The sequence below is a fragment of the Leptonychotes weddellii genome, chromosome 7, assembly GCF_054177405.1.
Source record: "Leptonychotes weddellii isolate Sample4059 chromosome 7, ASM5417740v2, whole genome shotgun sequence".
In the NCBI taxonomy this organism is placed as follows: domain Eukaryota; kingdom Metazoa; phylum Chordata; class Mammalia; order Carnivora; family Phocidae; genus Leptonychotes; species Leptonychotes weddellii.
Window position 1 is genome coordinate 17,338,252 of NC_138375.1, and position 8,896 is coordinate 17,347,147.

Genomic DNA, 8,896 nt, shown 5'->3' on the forward strand with positions numbered 1-8,896 from the left:
TATGTTAAATATACTCAATTTCTTTAATACCAAAGAAAACATATGCTCCACTAGATGCACCATTTAACTATGTTCAAGCAGCTGTACTTTCCCCATTCTCCACAAATATCTTGAGTCAGCCACAGTTGTCTATACTTTCTCCTTATTCCAACTCAGTTACATTTCTGCTCCATACTCTCCTCCTAAATTTAAGTTGAAAAACAATTTTGGGGCAGGGATGCCTGGGTGGCTCAGTTGGTTAAGACTCTGCCTTCAGCTCAGGTCATGATCCCAGGGTCCTGGGATTGAGTCTGGCCTCGGGCTCCTTGTTCAGCGGGGAGTCTGCTTCTCCCTCTGCCCGACATTCCCCCTGTTTGTGCTCTCTCTTTCTCTGACAAATAAATAAATAAAATATTTAAAACTAATAATAGTAATAATAATAACTTTGAGGCACCTGGATGGCTCAGTTGGTTAAGCATCAAGCTCTTGGTTTCAGCTCAGATCATGTTCTCAGGGTCCTGGGACAGAGCCCAGAGTTGGGCTCCTAGCTCAGCAGGGAATCTGCTTGTCCCTCTCCCTCTACCCCTCCCTGTGCTCTCTAGTTAACAAAGTAGTTAAAAAAAAAAAAGTTTCTTTGGGAGCCACTAATAAGAGCATTCCTTTTTGCCTTGAATTCTGAAAATATTCAATATTGAATTATTTTTCTGGAAATGTAGTAGTTAATGAATTCAGATAATTATTTTAGAATACTTTCTTTGAAAAAAAATCTATAGTGAGCTTAATTAAGTTTTACTATGAACTATTTGGTATGCTATACTGTTTGTATTTCATCATTACATGTCAAATACACTTTGAGATAGATATTTTATTTTTCTAAAAACAAGGCATAAGTAAATATGAAAGAATTGGAAAAGTTGATTTGAAGATAGCCATGGATTTTTTATGCATAAATATTCGTGAACATATGAAGTAAATCAAGTGATTGATTGTTACTATACATTTCATTTATTGGGAATTGACTCTAAATTTTGTTCCAATGCTAATTAACTCAGTTACTCAGCTTTTTCTTTTTTTTTTAAGATTTTATTTATTTATTTGAGAGAGAGAGAGAATGAGAGACAGAGAGCATGAGAGGGAGGAGGGTCAGAGGGAGAAGCAGACTCCCTGCCAAGCAGGGAGCCCAATGCGGGACTCGATCCCGGGACTCCAGGATCATGACCTGAGCCGAAGGCAGTCGCTTAACCAACTGAGCCACCCAGGCGCCCTACTCAGCTTTTTCTAAAAGAAAATCAAACACTCAAATAAACACAAAGAAGATAAAAATATACAAAAATTAATTACCAAAATCTCTGCACCAGAACACTTTTTCAGCATTTCCACAAACATCATTGTCTCCTTTCTACCTCCAGTACACAGAAGTACTAGATTACAACATAATGGTTAAAAGAGAAGCAAAATAAAAGGAATAAAATCTTGCTATACAAATAAAAATATATAAATTATAGATATAGAAGTAAGGCTGATCAGTTATTGATTAGAAATTGATTAGAAATTGTTGAGCAGATAGACTCATTTGTGAACATAGAGCCGCTGTTCAAAAGCTCAGTTACATTCTCATCATTTGACTTTGATTTTTGGGACAGTCTTATTTTTTTTTTTTTTTCAAAATGAACTCTACCCTTACATTTTATTAAAAGAACAAACATCATGAAAATTAACTCAGCAGCTTACTTGAATTGAAAAAGTAACATGATTCAATGTGAAAATAAGAAACTCTCTACAAGTCTCTGAGAGTAATAAATAGCAAAATACAATGCATACAGGAATCATACTGAGCAACAAACTCTCATACAAAGCAAAAATATTTTAATATGTTTAAAATCCAAATTTTTCTTTAAAATCATTCATGAAAAGGATTCTCAAGTAGGAATTAACACCCCAATTAGTCAAGCCTCAGGAAGCTACATTCCAGCTACTTAATATACAAAGAGACATCTTTTCACCGGTCAGTTCCTTCTAATGTCCCTGTTCTGTAATCCTAGAGACTTTTTTACTTCTTTAACACTCCCCATTCCACCACTTCTTCAGATCATAAAAACTGAATTTGCTGAACACCAGAAATCTTTTGATATGCTGTTGTATAAACCATACATTTTGTTGGTTGACCATCTGCAGTTAATTAAGCCAGCTGGTAACTGGTTAACTGGTTGGTAAATGCCTCCTCTGTAAGTTCTTCACTTAGTCCATCTGTAGCTGTGACTATTCCCCCAATCCCTTTCTCTCCTTTCATAGCCTCTCTGAATTTCTGAAGGAATAATTTTAGAGATTCTACATAACTGTGGAAGCCTCAGGTAGACATGGCAGAGAGAATATCTTCTCCATTGATTGTGTTCCATTTCTCTTGGCAGCATCTTTCACTTGCTTTAGATGTTAAAAAGCTGATGAACTCACACATTCTTGAACATATTCTTTGGCATCTTTTGCAGTCTTTCCATTTCAGGTATGGCATTTTTCATTATCTTTTCTGCATTTGTAATTGGAAGATCTATATCTTCTTCTCTGAAACTTTCTTTTGAACCATTTCTGTATTCATGATCATTCAAGCTGTCCTCAGTATCATCATGAGGTGGGATAACATACTGACTTCCTCCAACATAGTCAGCAGAAAAGTGTGGTTGAGAAGCACGTGTTGTAGCACAGTCTCCATCCATCTCCAGTGCAGCCCTGGTTGGCTCCTATCTCCAATCAGCTGTTTTGTTGGATAGAAAATGGCTGCAAAGGAACCAGTCCTGGTGTGGAGCTACCAAATCTTACTTTTCTTAATACACTGGGTTTTGAGGAATAGTGAGAAGAATAGTCTAAAAATATGAAGAATTCTAGATCAATAAATTATTTAATATATCATTTGAAGATAAATCATTTAAACTAAAATAAATAAATAAGATTATAAATAAATACACAAAAATAAATAATAAAAAGCATCATTACTTCACTTCTGGAGTGCCAAGTGTCTATACCATTTTGCATTCCAACCAACAATGTATGAGAGTTCTTGCTCTACATCCTTGCCAGCATTTGGTGCTGTCAGTGTTCTCGATTTTGGCCATTCTAAGAGTTGTGTAGTGTTATCTTATTGTTCTAATTTTCATTTTCCTGATGACTTTTGGGGCAGGGCATCTTTTCATATGCTTATATGCCCTCTGTATACCTTCTTTGGTGAGGTGTCACTTAAGATCTTTACCCCATTTTTTAATCAGAGTGTTTATTTTCTTTTTTTAAATTTAAATTCAATTAATTAACATATAGTGAATTATTAGTTTCAGAGGTAGAGTTCAGTGATTCCCCAGTTGTATGTAACACCCAGTGCTGATTACATCGCGTGCCCTCCTTAATTCCCATCATCCTGTTCCTCCATCCGCACACCCCCATCCCCTTCGGCAACCCTCAGTTTATTTCCTATGGTTAAGAATCTCTTATGGTTTCTCTCCCTCTCTGATTACATCTTGTTTTATTTTTCCTTCTTTTCCTCTATGCTCCTCTGTTTTGTTTCCTAAATTCCACATATGAGTGAAATCATGTGATAATTATATTTATCTGATTGACTTATTTTGCTTAGCATAATACCCCCTAGTTCCATCCACATCATTGCAAATGGCAAGATTTCATTTTTTGATGGCTGGGTAATATTCTATTATATATATATACCACATCTTCTTTATCCATTCATCTGTTGATGGACATCTGGGCTCTTTCCATAGTTTGGTTATTGTGGACATGCTGCTATAAACATTGGGGCTTAATGTTGAATTTTAAGAGTTCTGTATGTTTTGGATAACAGTCCTTCATTAGATGTGTATTTTACAAATATTTTCTCCCAGTCTGTGGCTTGTCTTCTTATTTTTCTGACATTGTCTTTTACAGAGCAGACATTTTTTATGAATTTTAACAAAGTCCAATTTATAGATTATTTCTTCAATGGAGCATGCTATTGGTGTTGTATCTAAAAAAGTTATCATCATACCCAAGGCATCTAGGTTTTCTTCTATATCATCTTCTAGTTTTATAGTTTAGTATTTGACAATTAGGTCTGTGATATGTTTGTAGTTAATTTATGTGAAGGGTACAAGGTCTGTAGATTCAGCTTTTTACACGTGAATGCTCAGTTGTTCCAACATCATTTGTTGAAAAGACCATATTTTCTCCATTGTATTGTCTTTGCTTCTCTGTCAAAGATCAGTTGACTGTATATACATGGTCTATTTCTCAGCTCTCTATTCTGTTCTAATGATTTGTCTACTCTTTCACCAATACTATAATCATCTTGATTATTGACTGTAGCTTTATAGTAAGCTTAATGATGGGTAGTATCAATCTTCCAACTTTATTTTTCTCCTTCAACTAAGTAAATTCTTGATGAAATATAATTTTATAAATTTATCTTATAAGAAAATTTCAAGAAAAATTAACAATCCTAATATATAGTCATTTTTGTGGAAGAAGGTAGCAAATACTCTTCACTATAGGGATGAAGAACAGTACAATACATTTCAGCCTTTTTTTGGGGGGGAATTCAAGTGGGAAAAGAATTGTAACAACAAAAACAAACTAAAATCTCTTAGGGTAGCATTGGAGAATTCTAGTATAAATATAATGAAGGACTTAAAGGCAAAAAATACTTGTAAGGATAGATAAGGTATACAAAAAATTCACTATGATGACTTACTTGGAAATAGGTGAAATTCATGGAAAATAATAGGAGTGACATGTAGAGGCTGCTTTAGGCAACAGACTTGAGCAGTGGAATGTAAAAAGGGCCCATAGTGACCACCACCTGGCTGAATACAACAGGCCCATTAGGCGACCTACCTTAAAATATCCATAAGCCCTAGCTAACCAATGGGCTACTTACAGCCAGGCACAGGTACCAAACAAGGGAAAATTCCATACTTTGCCATACCTCCTCATCTTCCCCCTTTTAACATTCCCCACCCACTATCCTTGCAGATAGTGTTTCCTCTGCTGTTCTGTCCACGGCTTTTTTGTGGATTCAGTAAGCTTCTATCTCCTTTGTTCTGCCTCAGGTGAATCCTTTCAACTCCCACGCTTCCACCTTATCATCACCCCAGATCTGGGAGACACCACATGACACATCCAATCTGGGAGACACCACATGACATATTTTAAAAATAGAAAAATGCAATGTAATAATTTAGGCCTTATTCAAATTAACATTTATCAGGTTTATTGACTAGTAAAGATGGGGGTTTGCAAGGAGCCAAGATTAGGATTGGATCTTTTATGAGAGGAAATACATAAAAGTTTATTCTAATCTCAACTGTCTGAACATTTAATCAGTCTAACTTTATTCCCATGTTTAGACACAAGTTTAGAGAAGTGAAGCTTTCTTTTAGCACAGTGGTTGAAGGGAGATATGGTTCTTCTTTGGGGGTCAACTAAGGCAACAAGTGCTAAGATTCCTGTTAAGGACTATGATGTGGGAAACAAAGCAAAGAAAAAAATAAATTCCCTTTCTGCCTATAGCCCTTTGACAAGTCCTTGAAACAGATAGTGTGACCTTCCTCTAGGAACGCAACTGCCTCGATGTTGAAACTTCGCTAAAGGCGGAAGGCAATTTTTTTTTTTATTATTATGTTATGTTAGTCACCATACATTACATCATTAGTTTTTGATGTAGTGTTCCATGATTCATTGTTTGCATATAACACCCAGTGCTCCATGCAATACATGCCCCCCTTAATACCCATCACTGGGTTAATCCATTCCCGCCAAGCCCCCTCCCCTTAGTTTGTTTCTCAGAGTCCATAGTCTCTCATGGTTCGTCTCCCCCTCTGATTTTCCACCCTTCATTTTTCCCTTCCTTCTCCTAATGTCCTCCATGCTACTCAGCCATCAGAAAGGATGAATACCTAACTTTTGCATCAACATGGATGGACTTGGAGGAGATCATGCTAAGTGAAATAAGACAAGTAGAGAGGGTCAATTATCATGTGGTTTCACTTATTTGTGGAACATAAGGCAAAAGACAATCTTAGCTTAATATTATTCCCATCTTCAGGGTTCTGTGAGTCTACTTTAACATATAGAGATTCCTTTGGAGGGGGCCTGGGTGGGTCAGTTGGTTAAGCATCTGCCTTAGGCTCAGGTCATAATCCCAAGGTCTTGGGATCAAGCCCTGCATCAGCCTCTCTGCTCAGCGGGGAAGTCTACTTCTCTCTCTCCCTCTCCCTTTGTGATCTCTTTAATAAATAAATAAAATATTTAAAAACAAAGAAAAAGTAAAAAAAAAAAAAGAAATTCCTTTGGAAACTTCCTTTATCTCTATCCCCCAAGATATGTATTAGCAATCATCTCCCAAGCATATGACCCACTGATATACATCTGAGGGTGTTATTAGAAAATAAAAAATGACCTTTTCCTAAGAATAGCTAGTCCACTCAAGATCCTGGAAACCTTGTTTCCAAAATTCCTTAGAGACTTATATTATCCCTCACAACCCCAGTGCAGCTCTTTTGTCCACAGGTCCTGTCCCTGTGTTTTAATAAAACCACCCTTTTGCACCAATGACGTCTCAAGAATTCTTTCTTGTCCATCAGTTCCAAACCCCAACATTTCCACATCAGACTATAATACAGTTTAGTTTGGGGTTGGTTGCTTTCTTTGCTTGTTTGTTCTTTTTTTGGCCTAGTTTTGATGCCCTGACTGAAGGTCAGGTCACTTCCCCTTTTTGAGCAGCTCATTAAATCCACATGCCAATCACTTCCCTTATTGGGTTTTCATCCATGGGAACTTTAAGTATCAGCCCAGGGACCAAGCACCAGACAATGTACTCCTGTACCCCAGGGTACACCAAAGTTATTCAAATTATCCAATCCCCAGGGAGCCTGAGAGAGCTAAGTAGCATCACTCTGCTTGTTGCATAACAGCTTGCTGTTACCCTTTCCAGAGGCAAGCCCCTGCATGGCCCTGTCTGGAAGCCTTTTTATTTGGAGCTATACTACAGAGTTTTTCCTTCTAGACATTCAAGTGTCATTATGTTCTGCCCTGCCATCAAAAGAATCTTTAAATCTTATGAAACAAGGCAGGACACTTTTTTTTAAAGATTTTATTTATTCATTTGAGAGAGAGAGAGACAGAGAGAGCACACAAGCAGGAGGAAAGGCACAGGGAGAGGGAGAAGCAGACTCCCCACTCAGCAGAGAGCCTGATACAGAGCTGGATCCCAGGACCCTGAGATCATGACCTGAGCTGAAGGCAGATGCTTAACTGACTGAGCCACCCAGGTGCCCCAACAATGGTTATTCTTGAGGCAGTGGGCTCTGAGCATTTGACAGGGCAGGCTTCTATAAGAATATCATCTTCACATAATGGAGAAAATATGCTAAAAATTCTAGAGAATTCTGAAATCTCTTAACCTAACATTGAGTATTAGCTATGTGAGTGGCCTCTTTGTTCCAAAGTTCGGCCTCTGTGCAGTACACTTGGGGATGTGCCAAGTGCTTTAAGTAATTTCTCTCACCCCCCATTCAATATCGATGGTCAAATTAGTTATATTTCCAGTACTCTTTTAGATGCCATCCTTCTTTCATCCATGTTGCCCATCTTTCTCCTTATTGTGGTTATTTTTACAATCCATTTATTTCAACTACAATATCTGGAATATTTGTCAATCTTCCCTTACTGTCTTTTTGGTTACTGTCCACATCCTTCCTTTACATATATCCTGCTATTCTATTTTGTATAAAAGAACCATTGAGAATGGTGGTGATGTTAATGTCACACAGAGTTTAGCTGTGTTATAATTTGAAGAGCTGAACTTTTCAATGCAGTCAATAAGTGAATTAATAGGGCTTGTACTGGATTGAGAAGGGAGAAGTAAATTTTCAAGAGAAAAAAAAAAGCAGAATAATAAAAGCATAAGAGAATTATTTTTAAAAATCTAAGGAAGTATGTTCTACTATAGAGATGAAATAGATAATTTCCTGGGAAAATATGCTTTAGCAAAAATTGACTCCATTCAACATAGAAAACTTAAAATAATTCAATATAAAATTCAGCAAGAGTTATCAATCAATTTTCTCCCCGCAAAGCACTTCTATTTACTTGGGTGTAGGTAAATGCTTTCTAACTATGTATCAAAATTCAGGTGCAATAATAAAAAATATTTACAAGTTAGACAACCAAAAATTCATATGGAAAACAAAAGCTATAAGCAAACCAAAAGATATGAAACAAACTGGGAAGAAAATATTTGTGACATATATTACATATAAATGAATAATACTCCATATTTTTTACAGTTACCTCCTATTTATTAATAGCTAATCTCATTCACATACATATTTAACATTTATTATCACATATAATCTCCTATTGTTCTGCTTCTCTAGAGAACCCTCACTAATATAATCCCTCCTAGATTTCTACTAATAAAAACACATTGAAAGTCTTTTCTGGTTCCATACAAATTTTAGGATTATTTGTTCCATTTCCTTGAAAAAAGTTGATTGTATTTTGATAAGGATTGCATTAAATGTGTAGATTGCTCTAGGCAGCATTGACATCTTCATAATATTTGTTCTTCCAATCCATGAGCATGGAACGTTTTTCCATTTCTTTGGGTCTTCCTCAGTTTCTTTCATGAGTATTTTATTTTCTGAGTACAGATTCTTTGCCTCTTCGGTTAGATTTATTCCTAGGTATCGTATGGTTTGGGTGCAATTGTAAATGGGATTGACTCCTTAATTTCTCTTTCTTCTGCCTTGTTGTTGGTGTATAGGAATGCCACTGATTTCTGTGCATTGATTTTATATCCTGCCACTTTACTGAATTCCTGTATGAGTCCTAGCAGTTTTGGGGTGGAGTCTTTCGGGTTTTCCACATAAAGTATCATATCATC

General features: G+C 36.4%; 1 pseudogene; it reads right to left on the reverse strand.

Annotated features, from left to right (window-relative positions):
- Positions 1–2,063: 2,063 nt before the first annotated feature.
- The window catches only part of LOC102732211 (nuclear transcription factor Y subunit beta-like), an 11,246-nt pseudogene continuing 4,413 nt past the window's right edge, over positions 2,064–8,896 (reverse strand).